Below are 17,736 nucleotides of genomic sequence, written 5' to 3'. Positions count from 1 at the left end.
ATGTGTGGGTGCCACACACATATAAAAGTGACCCTACTGGACACGGTTTTATAGACTCCCTAAGATACTTGAACCTGGAGCTCTGATACCAAGCTTTGTCACGCCTCGAACCATGGCCTGGACGTAACACAGTACTCGGTGCCTTACTGCATGTGACTGAGCGAATCACATGACTTGCTGAATCATCATGAGGGATAACATGAGCGGAATATAACATGAAACATGATGACCTTAATAAAACATAAGAAGTCATAATATTTAATAAAATACTTGTATAAAATGTGAATGCAAAAATATCGTAAACTGAACCAAAGATTGCTACACAACTCTGAGTATCTGACATAACTTGACTAACTAGTCTATAAAACCTCTATCATGAATCTAAACTGTAAAACATACTTGTTGGGACGAGGCCCCCAGTATACCTTGACTTGCTAACCATGACATGGATATGAATATATACATATATATAACAAGATTAAAAATATTTGTGGGAGAGCATTAGTATAACCAACATGTAACCATCACGTTAACACGTGCAGTCTGATCTCTACCCGATCAGCTAAGTCGTCATGTACCTTGCTGGGGTACAAGACATGAACATCACATGAATGGATCCTAATCCCTTAATGGGGAAAAATATGAAGGTATCGTCCTAAGCACGGGCGGAGCGTTCCTTATCCTACACTGGCAAATGAAGTTTCAAGTATAAAACCTTCTCGGTAATCTGGGAAACTCCCAAAACATGAACATGGATATAATTGGATAAGAAGCCATGAGTCATAAATCATGACTTGTATTTTAGCATGAATATAGTTACATAATATACTTACATGAAAACTTGTAGACATGCAGGATATTGCATGAAAATAAGCATAACATTTATTACATGCATCTAAGAATCCATGGAATGCAAAGTATGGGTTTTCATAGATTATGGACAGATTCTTAATAACCAAAGTGGAATATCAAGAATACAATAACGAACTATTCATAGAAACATGGTATACTTAGGGTTATCATGAACATGGCTAAAACCCTAGTTTGACATAATCTCATACTTTCATGGAATGACGTGGTGTGGGGAAGAACAAAGATGTTTCAAAACGTAGATAGAAGCCCTATATACCTTGTAACGCTCCAAATTCGTAGTAACGGTCTGACCTTTGAAGGAGAATTCCAAAGCCTTAGTCTTGAATCTCTTTAATTGGGTTTTCTTAAAAATTGTTACACCGCACACTTTCAGAGCATGAGCTTCCCACGTACTTCACCATATTAATGGAGTATTGGAGACGTCCCATGAAGTTTTGGGAGGCACAAGCCATGGGAAATACGTAACAATGAAGCACAAGATGAATTACGATCTCATAAGACGTAACCGGGAAGGACAACCTTGGAACCAAAGGACATGACCCTTATCAAGTATGATTAATGATAAATATCATGTATGGAGAGTTTTGGAAGATTTTGGGACTAAGCAAATCGAAGAAAATAAGTTTGTCGAAAATTTGGAAAAAATGTTGGCAGAATTTTGGATAGAATTTTGGGTCAAATTTGGAGGGGTATATTAGGACTTTTCAGGTGTTTCAAAAGCCTAAAATAAAGTTCGTCGAGTCTAGTTTCGAACGCAACAAACCGCTCGTCAAAACAACATCGGAGTAAGGAGTTATGGCAATTTTAAGATAACCCTCCAAATTGCCAAATGTCTTTCGCGGGTCCCACTTAGAAAGTCGGTTCCACCGACTTTCAAGGGGCATAAACCCCCCCCCCCCCATCAACCCCATTGTTTTTAGCATTTTACACTCTCATGTGTTCTACAAATCTCCCAACACATCCCATAAAACATTTATAGCCCATTAAATCAAGAATTTAACAAGATTACACCAAACTAGTCCATGAAAGGTGATGGTTCTTGCTTCTACTTGAAGTTGTGGTGAGTTTGGTCTTGAAGAAAGTTGGTGTGGCTACATTTCTTCAAGTATAAGGTATGTTCTTCATCCTATCTCTTATGTTGAGTTAATTTGAAGGTGTAGCAAGTCTTAAAAGTGAAAATAGTTATGGAGGAAAGGTCATAAAGTGTTGTGTTGTAGTTGTTGTGTTTATGGACTGTTTTGAGCATGTTGTGGCAGTGGGGTTGGGCTTATTTACATGTATATGGATGGTATCTAATGTTGTTGGTGTGTTGATGAGATTATGCTCCTTGATTGAGAAGAAAGGAAGTGTATATTGTCGTTGTATGTTGAAAAACATCGTGTGGGATGTTTTATGGAATATTTTTGTATTGATGATGATGTTGTTGATATCAGTATTGCTATTTTTATTTTTTTTGTTTGTATTGTGATTTCGGGCTAGGGATATAAATAGGGAGATGCTGCCCGAATTTCGGCAGATTTTAAAAGGAATTAATTTGAGGGCTTAAGACAAGCATATGACGACAAGCCTAACAATAATATGAATTCTCTTGAATGTAGATTTATAAGCTTGGGAGGATAAGCGTTAAATAATTAAAGTTAAGGCGACCGAAAAGTTATGTTAAGGCTAGTCCCTTTCTTTCTAAAGGCATTATTTTTTCTTATGAACCCATACATGTTTTCTATAATATCCTTATTCCCAAAAGCTAGAAGTTCATGACTCTCAGAGTTTCTTATGATGCTAAAGATAAGTATGTTCCATGATGATAATGATGATGATTCCCTTTTTGGAGATTCCAAAGCTTATGAATTTGATGCTATTATGAGATTATCGAGCTTATTTCATGATTTCCTTGATTTTATCCATTGTTGTTGATCTCACCTCATAATAATTGTTCCTTCGAGGTGAGATATAGCGATGATGATAATTCCATTTCCAATGCTATCTAAGTTCATCGTTCTTAATACTCACATGACACTATTGATATCATCTTACGATAGTTGATCCTCTAAGGAAAGATATAGTGATAATGATAATGACGATGATGATGTGTTTTTATTTATGTACTCTTATGTATGTATGTATATAGTCATGTGTAACCGAGTCCCGAAAGAGCCGGGTACGGATACTACCGAGTCCCGAAAAGGTCGGGTACGGATACCACCGAGTCCTGAAAGGGCCGGGTACGGATAATACCGAGCCTATATGGCCGGGTATGGTGTTCTATTGTATTATAAGTTATTGCATATGTAAACATGTGGACGTAAGAAGTGTTTCTTCTAGAAAAAGGGTAAATAAGTATGATGAATGTTTTAAAAGGTATTATGAGATATAAACGGTTCTTTTATCTTATGCTATTATTCGTGCTTTAATCATGTTATTATTCATGCCTTACATACTCAATACATTATTCGTACTGACGTCTCTTTTTGTGGACGCTACGTTCCTGCCCGCAGGTAGACAGGTAGGCGGACCTGATCCATAGGTGCTTTATCAGCAGATTCTCAGGAGCACTCCACTTACTTCGGCGCTGCTGTCTATTTGATATTGGTCCTGATGGTCACAAGTATTCTATGTAGAGGCTCGTATACATGTGTGTACAGCTAGACGTTTCATAACCCTACCGGTTCATATCATTGTATAACATTTTAGTAGCCTTATCGGCTGGTGATGATGGACATAATTGTTGAAGATTATATAGAGATATGTCATCATATTGTGATATATGTCCTTACAGATTATGATATCCATGAGATATCTTTATGGTCCACCCAGAAATGATTATGAGATGTATGTTTAGAGGTGCTCAGTGTGTTAGCTTCGGGTGCCCGTCATGGCCCTCTAGTTGGGTCGTGACAAAAGTGGTATCAGAGCAGTTTGTCCTAGGAAGTGTCTACTAGCCGTGTCCAGTAAATTCTTGTTTATTGGTGTGATGCGTGCCACACTTATAAACAAGAGGCTGCATGGCATTTAGGAATGATTGACCTTTCTTTCTCATCATAGATCATGCCGCAGAGCTAAATTATAGGTGGTGATGTCCCTGATTCTAATCCTGAATGTTCTGATTGTGGATAAGCAGTTAATTATGCCGCTACGAGGTAATTGATGAGAATTGAAGTTGCTACTCCAAAAGGTATGTTTCCTGCCTTATTGATATCGATAGACTTTGATATAAGAACACGAGGTGGATGTTAAAGTATTTGTGATCGCCCTGTGAGGCATTGGATCTGTTTTCTAGGTTGTGTGCAGGAATGAGGTAGTAAGAAGTATAGAGGAAACTCTGCTGAAATTTTTACAAATTGAATTGTTTGAATGTCTATGCTATAGAAAAAGAATGAAGGAAAAATGTGACAATCGGATGTTTGGTAAGGCATGATTGAACGCTTTCAAGAAGAAGTTTTAGAATGATTTTAATTTAAGGGAAGAACCCTGGAGGGGGGAAATGATTAGTAATTAAAGGAGTTGGAATGAGTGCGTTCGAGATTTCGGAGAATTGAGATTTATTGAAGATATTTCCACTAAGAATTCAAATGCAGTATTACGATTTATAAATTGGTGAGTAAGAGATGACGAAAAAATATTGATAAGGGAAAGGAAGTTAACGAGTAGGGGAAAGTTTTACTCTAGAAGTTTATACATATACATAAGATCAGGACGGGTTGATGAGAGGCACACAGACTCGTTTTATCGAGCTTTACTATATGATGTGGGTTTACATTGGGATTTAGAAGTCATCAGTCATTCGACTTCAAGGGGATTCTGAGTATTTGATAGTTGATACTATTCTGGGAATCATTATGGCCGAGTTACTTCGGGTATTAATAATGACCTTGAACTCAAGAATGAGAAATGGCTAGGTCAGTTGGTTTGCAATTATGATCGTTTTCTGGATTGTTTATATAACTTCTAAATATGATGTTTCTTGACCGACGAAGGAAGTAGAGATTGTATCAACCTTAGGAATATGTGGTGTATTTCTAGCTAATCCTTATAAGAAGGCTTTACCTAAAAAAAAATCGGACGGGTGTTGTGAAGGTTATTGACGATAGAGAAACTAGGTGCGATGTCGGGTTATGTGTAAAGAGAGAAGAGAGTAGGTGTACAAGTAAAGATAAAATATCGCAATGATCGATTCGGTTGCAACAGGAAAGTAAAAGATGTGAGGTTGATTATTTTAGACAAAGAGACAGGGTACAAGTACGAGTAAAGATTTTTAAGTAAAGTTATATCGCCAAGAGTTACAATTAGGACATAGGAAAGTATGCTAGGAAGACCTACAGATTTAGACATACGAAAAAAAGAATATGAGAAACCATAATAGCCGAGGGTAAATGTGAAGCCATGTTGATACATTCACTTAGAAAGCGGAAAGCCCCCCCCCCCCCCCCAACCCCCCCAAAGGCGATCTTAGAAATAGAAAGGATTTGTATTTCTAATAGAATATTCTACGAATTCCAGGGCCAATGCTGTAGAATGGCAAGTGGGGAAGAGCGCTTTATCAAGGACAAGAGGAAGGATAATAAGCCAACAAGTCTGGCCAAGAGGCAAAACATCGGTAACATGGGATAAAAGTCTTGATAAGAAGTACAGAAATTTGATCATAAAGGAAATAAGAGGAATGTACGGGGGGGTATGTATAAATACGAACAAGTTATATTATCATAAGGGAAGATGAGGACTCGACGCAAGGAGAATACTTCGTGAAGATTTCATGATAAGAACAGGAACCGGCAGAATATTAGAAGGACTATGATGCAAACAAGTAGTTAAGAGAACTATGGGACAATATGAGCTAAGCTAAAGAAATAATGAGTCGTGGGAATGAATGGTAGAGAGTATCAACTCCTAATGGTATAGTATAGATATAAATCGGAATTAGGAACTAAGAGCAAGAAGAATCTCAAGGATATTAGTAAACAGATAGTTATGAAGGAAGATTAAGGCTGGAGGTCAGGCACTCCATAAGGAGTCTAACGAATTCCTGTGTCGTCAGTAATTATTAGCCCAGGGAACTACTAGTCATGAGAGGTAGAAGTGAAAAGACAATAAGAAGGCATTTGAATTGTATCCGATATGTATAAGCATTTTGATTTGATACAAGAACTCAACTAGCAAAAAGGAAAATAAGTTAAACCATCCGGTGAAAAGAACTTCGGTATTATATGGAATAGAGGAGTTGAAGGATCGCTAAGGTCGGCCAGATGACTATTAGAGACGGTTAACACTCAAATGCTATGGGTATATGAGAACATCCTTTAAAAAGGGGGGAAAACAGATTCAGTTCTAAGATGAGCAACAATATTCCAAAGCTGAAAAGAGGGAAATATATTAGATTAAAGGAGTCAAAATTCGAGATGAACCGATATGTCAAGAATATGCTAAAGAAAAGTGAAAATGGATTAAATGCAAGTATATCAGGAGACAAATGTGGAAAAGGAGGCATGACAAGATGATGAAGGTTTAGCGAATCAAAGAGAATAAGTTTAGTCAATGTGATACGTTGTGTTCCGGGCGGTGATTCAAATCACTCACACTGAAGAAATTTTGGTTACAGCTAAATATGCAGTAACGCACTCTAAAAGGTAACAGGAGGAGTAAGAAGGGCCTGTAAGCTGACCAGGAATAAGTATAAGGGACAATCGAGACTACTAACAAGAACTTGTAGTACTAGAAGAGATGAAAGCTTTAAAAGAGGAATATTTATAGGAAGTTCAATAATCTTCAAAGGAAAGGAAGATAGTGTGCCTATGGATAGCAAGACAACAGTACTGCCTGAGATTAGGGAGTACCTCGTAAGTCATGAAATTCCAAGCCGCAGGTTATATCAATTGTGAGAGTGTATGACATACAACCATATAAACAATCGCCATGATAAAATGGCTAACAGAATGGTGCAAGGACGATGATAAGGAGCCGAAGAAGAATAGAGGTTAGTTTAAGTCTCAATTAGTCACCGGTATAAGAGAGCCAAGGACATAAGGAGGGAATCACACTCGTATTGGAAGGAAATTATGATTAAGTAAGATTTTATCTTAGTCCCATGTTTATGAGTTTATATTGTAATCATGTAAAGATCTGAGGAGAGGAAATTGGAGGAAATTTTCAAATATGAATTTGATAATATTCTGAGTTATAAATTAGCTTGAGCTGGGATTATTAGTATGTTACGAGTATAATTCTACTACGAGGGATAATAATGATGATGAGGAAGTATTATATACACGTATATGAGGGATTGTGCTGAGGTTGTTGTTGTGAATCAATTATGAAAGGATGTCTGGATGGACAATCTGAAGTAAAATAATCATTGAGAATAATAAGTCATCAACTAAGAAATGCTATTGCGAATCATCGGGGCGCTACCATAGGTGGAACTATGAGGATATTGTAAGGAATTAATGGGGGTCCAATCAAGGAATTAAAAGGAGATGATATGGCATGTATATAAGGTCGACTAGAACAAAAAGGGATAATCTAAAATAGCACCAACGAAGCAAGCAAGAAAGGGTGCTATATCTAAACAAGAGAGTTTGTCCACTAGTAGAGAAATAAGAAGCAAGGCAAAAGAGTACAACAATTAAGAATATTTGCAAGATCAGCGGAGAGCCGTAGCGATCATGAGCCGAGACCACCTTAATGAGAACATGACAATAGCTGGATATCAGTTAACCACCGGTTACATACATGAGTATATGAAATTAATGGGTGAGTTTGACAGAGATTTAAGGGAATATGAAAGAATACTAATGAGCCCATAGTATAAGAAAATGGAGATCAGGAACTCAAGGAGGACAACCATTTCCAGAAACTAATAAAAGTGTCGTAAGCTCGCAAGCTACAACATTCAAGGACGAATGTTTCTAAGGGGAGAAGGATGTTACACCTCTCACTTTCAGAGCATGAGCATCCCACGTACTTCACCATATTAATGGAGTATCAGAGACGTCCCATGAAGTTTTGGGAGGTACAAGCCATGGAAAGTATGTAACAATCAAGCACAGGATGAATTGTGATCTTGTAAGTCGTAACCGGGAAGGAAAACCTTGGAACCAAAGGACATAACCCTTATCAAGTATGATTAATGATAAATATCATGTATGGAGAGTTTCGGAAGATTCCGGGACCAAGAAAATCGAAGAAAATAAGTTTGTCGAAAAATTGAAAAAAACGTTGGCAGAATTTTGAACAGAATTTTGGGTCAACTTTGGAGGGGTATATCTCCAGGTATATTAGGATTTTTAAGTTTTTCAAAAGCCTAAAATGAAGTTCGTCGAGTCTAGTTTCGAACGCAACAAACCGCTCGTCAAAACAACATCGGAGTAAGGAGTTATGGCAATTTTAAGATAACCCTCCAAATTGCCAAATGTCTTTCGCGGGTCCCACTTAGAAAGTCGGTTCCACCGACTTTCAAGGGGCATAAACCCCCCCCCCCCCAATCAACCCCATTTTTTTTAGCATTTTACACTCTCATGTGTTCTACAAATCTCCCAACACATCCCATAAAACATTTATAGCCCATTAAATCAAGAATTTAACAAGATTACACCAAACTAGTCCATGAAAGGTGATGGTTCTTGCTTCTACTTGAAGTTGTGGTGAGTTTGGTCTTGAAGAAAGTTGGTGTGGCTACATTTCTTCAAGTATAAGGTATGTTCTTCATCCTATCTCTTATGTTGAGTTAATTTGAAGGTGTAGCAAGTCTTAAAAGTGAAAATAGTTATGGAGGAAAGGTCATAAAGTGTTGTGTTGTAGTTGTTGTGTTTATGGACTGTTTTGAGCATGTTTTGGCCATGTGGTTGGGCTGATTTACATGTATATGGATGGTATCTAATGTTGTTGGTGTGTTGATGAGATTATGCTCCTTGATTGGGAAGTAAGGAAGTGTATATTGTTGTTGTATGTTGAAAACCATCGTGTGGGATGTTTTATGGAATATTTTGGTATTTATGATGATGTTGTTGATATTAGTATTGACATTGTTGTTGTTTTGTTGGTATTGTGATTTCGGGCTAAGGATATAAACAGGGGAGATGCTACCCGAATTTTGGCAGATTTTAAAAGGAATTAATTTGAGGGCTTAAGACAAGCATATGACGACAAGCCTAATAATAATATGAATTCTCTTGAATGTAGATTTACAAGATTGGGAGGATAAGCGTTAAATAGTTAAAGTTAAGGAGACCTGTTACACCTCGGAAAATTTTCCGCTCATGCACAGTGAATAAACTGACGAAGGGCGCGACGTATTCGATGTTTTGATGAGTAACAAATAACATTTGATGATTCTAAATGAGATTTCAAAGACATGAGAAGTAGGAGGCGGAAGTTGTTAAGGAAGGCAAGGCATACGTTATGTATCGGAAAGGATTTACGAGTAACAATGTATGATGATTAAATGATGCTTTGGAGAAGAGCTATAGCATCCCTTAGATTGTTAATGAAGTGATAAACAAATGTTAAGAAGGTTCCATAAGGATTGGAGATCAAACGAGTCGACGAGAACGAAATCAGAACAGTTGGGCATTATACGGCCCAACATACTGGCCATACAAATTATACTGGCCGTATGTTAGGCCGTATATTTAGCCAAGATGGGCAACGTTCACTGGACCAAACATACGGCCATACATATGGCCCGTATAAAAGATACGGACCGTATGTTGGTCCGTATATCCTTGACGGGTCAGATTTTGTATATTAATAAGGGACCCAAGTTCATTTTATTTCATTTCCCATTTCACTCCCCTTCTCTTTAGAATTCTCTCCACTCTTCAACTACAAGAATCCAAGAGAAATCCATGATCAACTACATCAAACCCACAAAATCAAGTGTTTGAAACCTAATAAAAGTTCATCTACACCAAGAAAACTCAAGGGAAGTGAGCTAGGGTTTTGGTGCAAGAAGAGAAGTTCCACTCAAGGCTTATTCTCCCATCATCTAAGGTGAGTTTTATGATCATTCCATGTTGTTTAAGGTATTGGAAGGCTAAGACACTTGAATTGTAGAAAGATATAGAAAATGGGTCATGAATGTGTGAATAGTGTCATAGTGGAGTAGTAGTTTGGGGTGAATTATGAATATTGGTATGTTGTGATTGTAAGTATGTTGTGAACGACATTTAGAATATGGAATAATTATTATATGTGAGAAAATGGAGTGAAATGGTGGAATGTGGGTAATGTAGATGAATGATGATTATTGTTTGCGATATTGTGAATGTTGTTATGAATGTTTGGGAGTTGATATAGAATATGGGGAAAGTAGTATAAACAACGGAAATGATGCCCAATTTTCTTTAGCTTTAGTAAGCACGTTTAAGTAATCGATTAGCTAATGTTGATGCGAATTCTCTTGAAGGTAAAAACGTGGGCATTGAAGGAGAACAAGCAAGCGATAAATTAGTTAAACGAAAAAGGTATGTGAGGCTAGTCCTTTCTTTCTATGGCATGAATCCAGTGGCATGATTTTTCCTTCTTCTCCATGAATCCTCTATATCCCGGAAAGCTAAGAGTCCATGTTCATGAATAGCCACATGAGATAAAAGATACATTACGAGTCCAATAATGATAATGATGAGTTAAGTATAAAGATTCTACAGTTCATGATATGATGCTCCTACAAAGTTAAGGATGTTGTCTATTGTATACACTCACCTTATATACTATTTCTTCCGAGGCAGAATACTTATAAATGTTCCATAATGGAATCGGGGGTTCACGACCTTATGTCACCTCGATAAAGTATAGCTATCCCTGAGTTATTATACATGCATTATGATGAGTACATGTTGATGATATTACATCGTGCCTATATGGCACGGGCAGCACCGTTAAGGCGGGCGGCTTATGGATGATTACATCGTGCCTATATGGCACGGGCAGCGCCACTAGTGGACGGCATGAGATGGTACCCCGGACGCAGTCTAACGATTATCACACCGTACCTATATGGACGGGCAGCTTATACATTTATGCATACATGATATGATGATGATTATGAAGTAAGCCAGCATACATTATTTCTTTTATAATTGACAGTCAGATACAGTTGCTCCTTATTGGATGCTTCCTTTACCTCATTGACGTATTATTATCATTTATACCTTTCATACTCAGTACAATGTTCGTACTGACGTTCGTTTTCTTTGGACATTGTGTTCATACCCACAGGTAGACAGGGAGGTGAGCTTGATCCAGACTTGTCGGAGCTGTTAGCTGACTTGAGAGCACTCCATTGTTCTAGAGGTGCCTTTGATTATTCGTTTGTGTACATATGTATATTTTGGGTACGACGGGGTCCTGGCCCGTCCCTATGTCTAGCACTCTAGTAGAGGCTCGTAGATACGCAGGTGTGGGTTATATGGTCTCACGATGTTACTACTATATATATATATATATATATATATATATATATATATAATATCATTTTGATAGCCGAAAGGCTTATGTATATAAAATTATTTACGTTCTCAAATGAAAAATGATTTTCTTATGATTTGAGTATGAATTTGATAAAAGAACGCTTAATGAGTATGATGAGTAGTAGAACGAGTGGTGCTCGGTGGCTAGCCCCGGGTACCCATCACGGCCCCTAGTCGGGTCGTGACACAACCGAAAAGGTATGTTAAGGCTAGTCTCTTTCTTTCTAAAGGCATGATTCTTTCTTATGAACCCATACATGTTTTCTATAATATCCTTATTCCCAAAAGTTAGAAGTTCATGACTCTTAGAGTTTCTTATGATGTTAAAGATAAGTATGTTCCATGATGATGATTCCATTTTTGGAGGTTCCAAAGCTTATGAATTTGATGCTATTATGAGATTATTGAGCTTATTTCATGATTTCCTTGATTTTATCCATTGTTGTTGATCTCACCTCATAATACTTGTTCCTTTGAGGTGATATATAGCGATGATGATAATTCCATTTCCAATGCTGTCCAAGTTCATCGTTCTTAATACTCTCATGACACAATTAATCTCATCTTACGATAGTTGATCCTCTAAGGAAAGATATAGTGATAATGATAATGATGATGATGGTGTGCTTTTATTTATGTACTCTTATGTATGTATATATATATATAGTCCTATGTGACCGAGTCCCGAAAGGGCCAGGTACGGATACTACCGAGTCCCAAAAGGGCCGGGTATGGATACTACCGAGTCCCAAAAGGGCCGGGTACGGATGCCACCGAGTCCCGAAAGGGCTGGGTACGGATAATACCGCGCCTATATGGCCGGGTAGGATGTTGTATTGTATTGGAACTTATTGCATACGTAAGCATATGGACGTAAGAAGTGTTTCTTCTAGAAAAAGGGTAAATAAGTATGACGAATGTTTTAAAAGGTATTATGAGATATAAACGATTAATTTATCTTATGCTATTCTTCGTCCTTTAATCATGTTATTATTCATGCCTTACATACTCAGTACATTATTCGTACTGACGTCCCTTCTTGTGGACGCTGCTTTCATGCCCGCAGGTAGACAGGTAGGCGGACTTGATCCATAGGTTCTTTATCAGCAAATTCTCAGGAGCACTCCACTTACTTCGGAGCTGCCTTCTATTTGATATTGGTCCTGATGGTCACAAGTATTCTATGTAGAGGCTCGCAGACATGTGTGTACAGTTAGACGTTTCATAACCCTACCGATTCATATCATTGTATAACATTTTAGTAGCCTTGTCGGCTGGTGATTATGGACATAATTGTTGAAGATTATATAGAGATATGCCGTCATATTATGATATATGTCCTTACAAATTATGATATCCATGAGCTATCTTTATAGTCCACCCAGAAATGATTATGAGATGTATGTTTAGAGGTGCTCGGTGTGTTAGCTCTGGGTGCCCGTCATGGCCCTCTAGTTGGGTCGTGACAAAAACCCTAGGTTAAGAGCATTGAATTCCTACTTAGTGATCATATACATATGTTAGAATTGACTTGGAATGCATGGAATGGCTTACCTCAACGTATCTTAATGGTTAGGAGAGAAGAACTTCGTCTTTAGGGTTTGAAGAATGTAAAAAGTGGGAAATAAGGCTAATCCCGAGTATTTATAGGCTCTGGCCGACGCAGTTGAAGTACGGCCCGTACTTGAAAGTACGTCCCATACATCGTGGTTGTACATTAGGTCGATTTTCCAGTGGGCATCGGTTTTTTGACGGGCAAGGTACGGGCTCAAGGTACGTCCCGTACCTTGAAGTACGGCCCGTACATGGATGCCAATTTCCAGTGGCTTCTGTGAATTTCTAACGAAATACTCCCTCTGAGGTACAGTCCGTACATCATTTTACGGCTCGTACAATTATCGAAAAAATGTAACTTTACCGTGACAAGGGGGTTTTCAAATCCCAATGCTTCTATCTTGGTTTCTAGGTCCCGAATCATGAACGTAGCCTAGTTTAAGGTACTAGGTGTTACAGGGAGGCTATTTCTTCTTTCGCCGCTACTGGACGACTTCCATGTATTGTTTCTCTATATGAGTTATGAAGTCTAAAGTTTATGAAAGCATATCAACTCCGTGTTATTACTTTCATAAGTTGAATAAAAGATACATCATGTGCTTATCAATTGATACTTTATTAAGATGTCCCTCTCTTAGGATTGAGTTCTCAAGTTCATTATGAAGTTAATGTTACTTAGGATGAGTTATGTTGATGACTTCCAAACTGCAGTTAATGAATTATAGAGTGTTGTACTTAAGATGAATTATGTTGATGGCTTCCAAAGTACCGTTAATGGTTGATGGCATGTTACTTAAGTTAAATCATATTGATAGTTCCGGATAATCACCATCGGGGTGTAGATTGTTATGTAAGGTGAATCGTATTAATGGCTTTTAGATAATCGTTGATGGGTTATAAGTTCTATTTAAGATGAATTAACTTTCAAGTGATTGTTTGATGGGTTATAGATCTCTACTTAAATCTTTAAACTCCCTCAATCAAATTCCAACGTGCCTCTAATTGGCTAATTCGCCAGCAACTTTCTCGTTCTTGTCCAATTCATTTAATACTCTTTATTTGTTTAAACTTTCATCTTCTCTATTTCTTTTCTTTTAAAGATAAGGGTAAAAAACACACCTCAACTATCACTTTTTTTTTTAGTTTCATACCTAAACTATCAGAAGGTTGAGAAAACTACCTAAACTATCACTATCTAATTTGCAAAACGCACCTCAAATTATTCTTGAATGGCATGTGATCGACACTCTCCATTTTATATAAAAATGTTGTCAAGTGTTGTCCACGTGGATAGATAATGTCACAATGGCACCTACATGAAAATTTAAAAAAAAAAAATATTTGTTTTAAAAAACAAACTGAAAAATAATAATTTTTGTAAAAAAAATCAAAAATTATAGAAATAAAAAAAAATAGTTTAAAAAATGGAAAAGTTATTCAAAAAAAAATTGATTATTTAGTTTTCAATTATTTTTTTTCAAAATCAACTTTTCCATTTTTTAATCTTTTTTTTTTCTGATTTTCTAAATTTTTTGATATTTTTTTTAAAAATCCAATTTTTTTTTTTAAAATGCTGATTTAAAAAAATAATGCAGTTTTTTTAATAAAAATATTATTTTTTAATTTTCATGTAGGTGCCATCATAGCATTACTTATGCCATGTAAACAATTTTTTTGAGAAAATTTCAGCTTCACTTGTCTTTTGGAGAGTGAGTTCACACATTTAGTTCAGGTGTGTTTTGCAAACTAGATAATGATAGTTTAGGTAGTTTTCTCAACCTTCTGATAGTTTAGGTATGAAACTAAAAAAAAAAATGATAGTTGGAATGTGTTTTTGACCCTTTATCTCTTTCTTTTATATTTTAATTAGTTTCTTCCCTTAGTTATTCTTCCGGTTATTATTATTATTATTATTATTATTATTATTATTATTATTATTATTATTGTTAAGCTTCCCAAATTGCACATCACAATCTTCTCCACATCACCCAAAATCAGAACCTTCCCTTTCTCCTCCTCTTTCCATATTAGTTCTCAAGATTGCCTTTTGAAAGAAATTGTAGAGAATTAAGGAAGAAAACTTTGAAGAATCTAGACAAAATCAACCTCATGCATAGGTAAGTTTTTGCCTATTTTATCACATGAATTCATCCATTTTCTGTCAAAGATTTGATCAGAATCAAAATCCCTTTAATTTGTCTGTTTGAAATTCAAAAGAAGCCCTTTCTCCAATTTCTAGCTATAAATATTGCACTCTTGTACCTTTAAGAGGAGGGGTTCATTCACTAGTATAGTACCTTATGATCAAATTTGTAAAATGTATTCGAGATTTTAAAATACGCATACGAGAGTTCTAAAACAGTTGAAATGTTTGTTACTTTATAGGTATGACAACACGACATTATAATTCATGTGTCTTCAATCCTAGCAACAATTTGATTCGAGATTGGTTTTAAAGTTTAAAAATTAATAGCAGTTGTTGCAAGTCGAGTTGCCTCAAGGACATTTCGAGGACCGTCCGGGGGAGTCCAAGTGTGGATGATAGCATAAGAGGACGGATCGGAGATGGATGAGCATTGAAGTGGCCAAATGAGTGAAGGATGGCTATGCTTGCAAAAGAGGCTACTTCATAAATTCAAGACTTTCATCTCCAAAGGAAGACTAGCCAAACAAGGCTCTTATTTCATTGAGGGTAGCTATGTAATAGCAGAGTTGTCTTCCTTAGTTTTCTAGTATAAATAGTAGGTCTTTTATTTCATTTATGAGCTTCTGATGAATTATGAATATTGAGTGTTTATGTTATCTCTAGAGCGAAACTTGTGAGAGGCCTATGGAAGGCTCTGATTGATTCTTGTTGTTGAGAGGATTGGTTGCTTGGGAATTCAATTCTCTCGAGGTCATTCTAAGAGATTAGGTGCTTAATAGTGTGTAATTAGGAGGTCTTAGTTATTATAGAACTTTGATTGCCTAATTGTGCCTATTTTTTGTCAATCTATCTATCCTTTTTTTTTTCTTCTTAATTTCTTATTTCCGCGTATCCGTTCTTGTAGCAGCAATTAGTTAAATCAAGTAAACAATTTGAATCTTTTGAATATAGGCACATATATATCTATATATATATATATATATATATATATATATATATATATATATATATGTAGATATATGTATCTATATATACATGTAGATATATGTATCTATATATATATAGAGAGAGTTTATTATAAACATACACACAGTCCAATTGAGTTATAAAGCGTAAAACTGGCCAATGATTTTCATTATATATATATATATATATATATACATATAGATACGTATATGTATATATATATACATATACATATATTGAGTTATAAAGCGTAAAACTGGCCAATGATTTTCATTATATATATATATATATATATATATATATATATATATATATATATATATATATATATATGTATATGTATATATACGTATCTATATGTATATATAGAGTTTATTATAAACATACACACAGTCCAATTGAGTTATAAAGCGTAAAACTGGCCAATGATTTTCTTTTAATGAAGAAGAGAGAAAAGTTAAATTGATACGAAATCAAGCATTTGACCAAAGGAAAGGGAAAGGAAAAAATAAGAAATCTAAACACGTAGCAGATAAGTTCCCATCCCTGAGCAAGCCCTTTTGCCCACTATCGTCATTAGATACTGTTACAGACCAAATAGAGATACAGAAGAACAACATATGAACGACGATTGCTTGCATGACTTCAAACAGACTCCCGAACTTCCCAATTCCCATGCGACTTCATTCTCGAACGGTCCCAAACATTTTGTTCAGGTCCCTGCCATTCCAAATAACACAAAAACACACAAAATGCCAAACAAACGCAAGATTTACAGGTCTTAAGGTCGATTGGCACTTGCTTGCTTGGATGTCTTAATTTCTACAGCATGATCCTTAGTATTCTAATTAACTTATTTAAAGTGGTTAGAGAATGATATTTATATATTTAGAACATGGACTGAACACACTTTAATTGCAAGGAAACAAAATTTTAACAATTTTCAGCCCCTAAGATCATGATCTCTAGCGTAGATATGGATCAAAACTTGAGCACCAAAAAACGCACGGAATTAATAAAGGATCTTGAAAGGGAAACGATAGTTGAACTAAGCGCTTCCTAGCAGAATGCTTCGCGCATTCGAACAGGGTAACATAAATAAATTTAAAACGACTAGTCTACTTATTGTATACGGTAAAAATCGGATGTATGCCAGACCGGTGACCGAGGGAAGAAAGAAACAAGTACGAGCATGAAGATTCTTTTGGGACCGGAGGAGAGCTTGATCCGAAGAAAGTGAAGAACATCGTTTGGTCCGGTTTCTCCATAGCCGAGCTGATCGTGGCCGTTGGCCCGGTGGATCGTGGCAGTTGGTCGGTTGATCGTAGCCGTTGGTCCGGATGATCTGTTACACAAATGTCACGCGTCAAGACCGTTCTGCCACCTTGTACTATCAATCGTACAGGTGTCAGACCGTACGACCAACCTTATCCATTTTAGGGTTTTTCTTTATTCTTTAGGGTCTTATGTTGTATGAAGCCCATGAGGCAAAACTATAAATAGGGGTCATTACCCTACTTTTAGGGGTTAGCTTCTTCATTTCGAGAACATCTTTGTAATAGCAAAATATACAAAACTCTCCCTCTTATTATCTGATTTTGGTCCGGATTTATTGTGTTCTTAGATTTATTCGATAAAGCAATACCATATATTATTTAATACACGCATTGTTACAAGCCATCAATCACTATTCAGATTACTCATAGCTTATCTTAAACCGTTTTCTCTTAATCAAAG

This window comes from Lycium barbarum, chromosome 1, assembly GCF_019175385.1.
Source record: "Lycium barbarum isolate Lr01 chromosome 1, ASM1917538v2, whole genome shotgun sequence".
Classification (NCBI taxonomy): Eukaryota; Viridiplantae; Streptophyta; class Magnoliopsida; order Solanales; family Solanaceae; genus Lycium; species Lycium barbarum.
The sequence above is the reverse complement of the archived record's forward strand: the minus strand, read 5'-3'. Positions refer to the sequence as shown.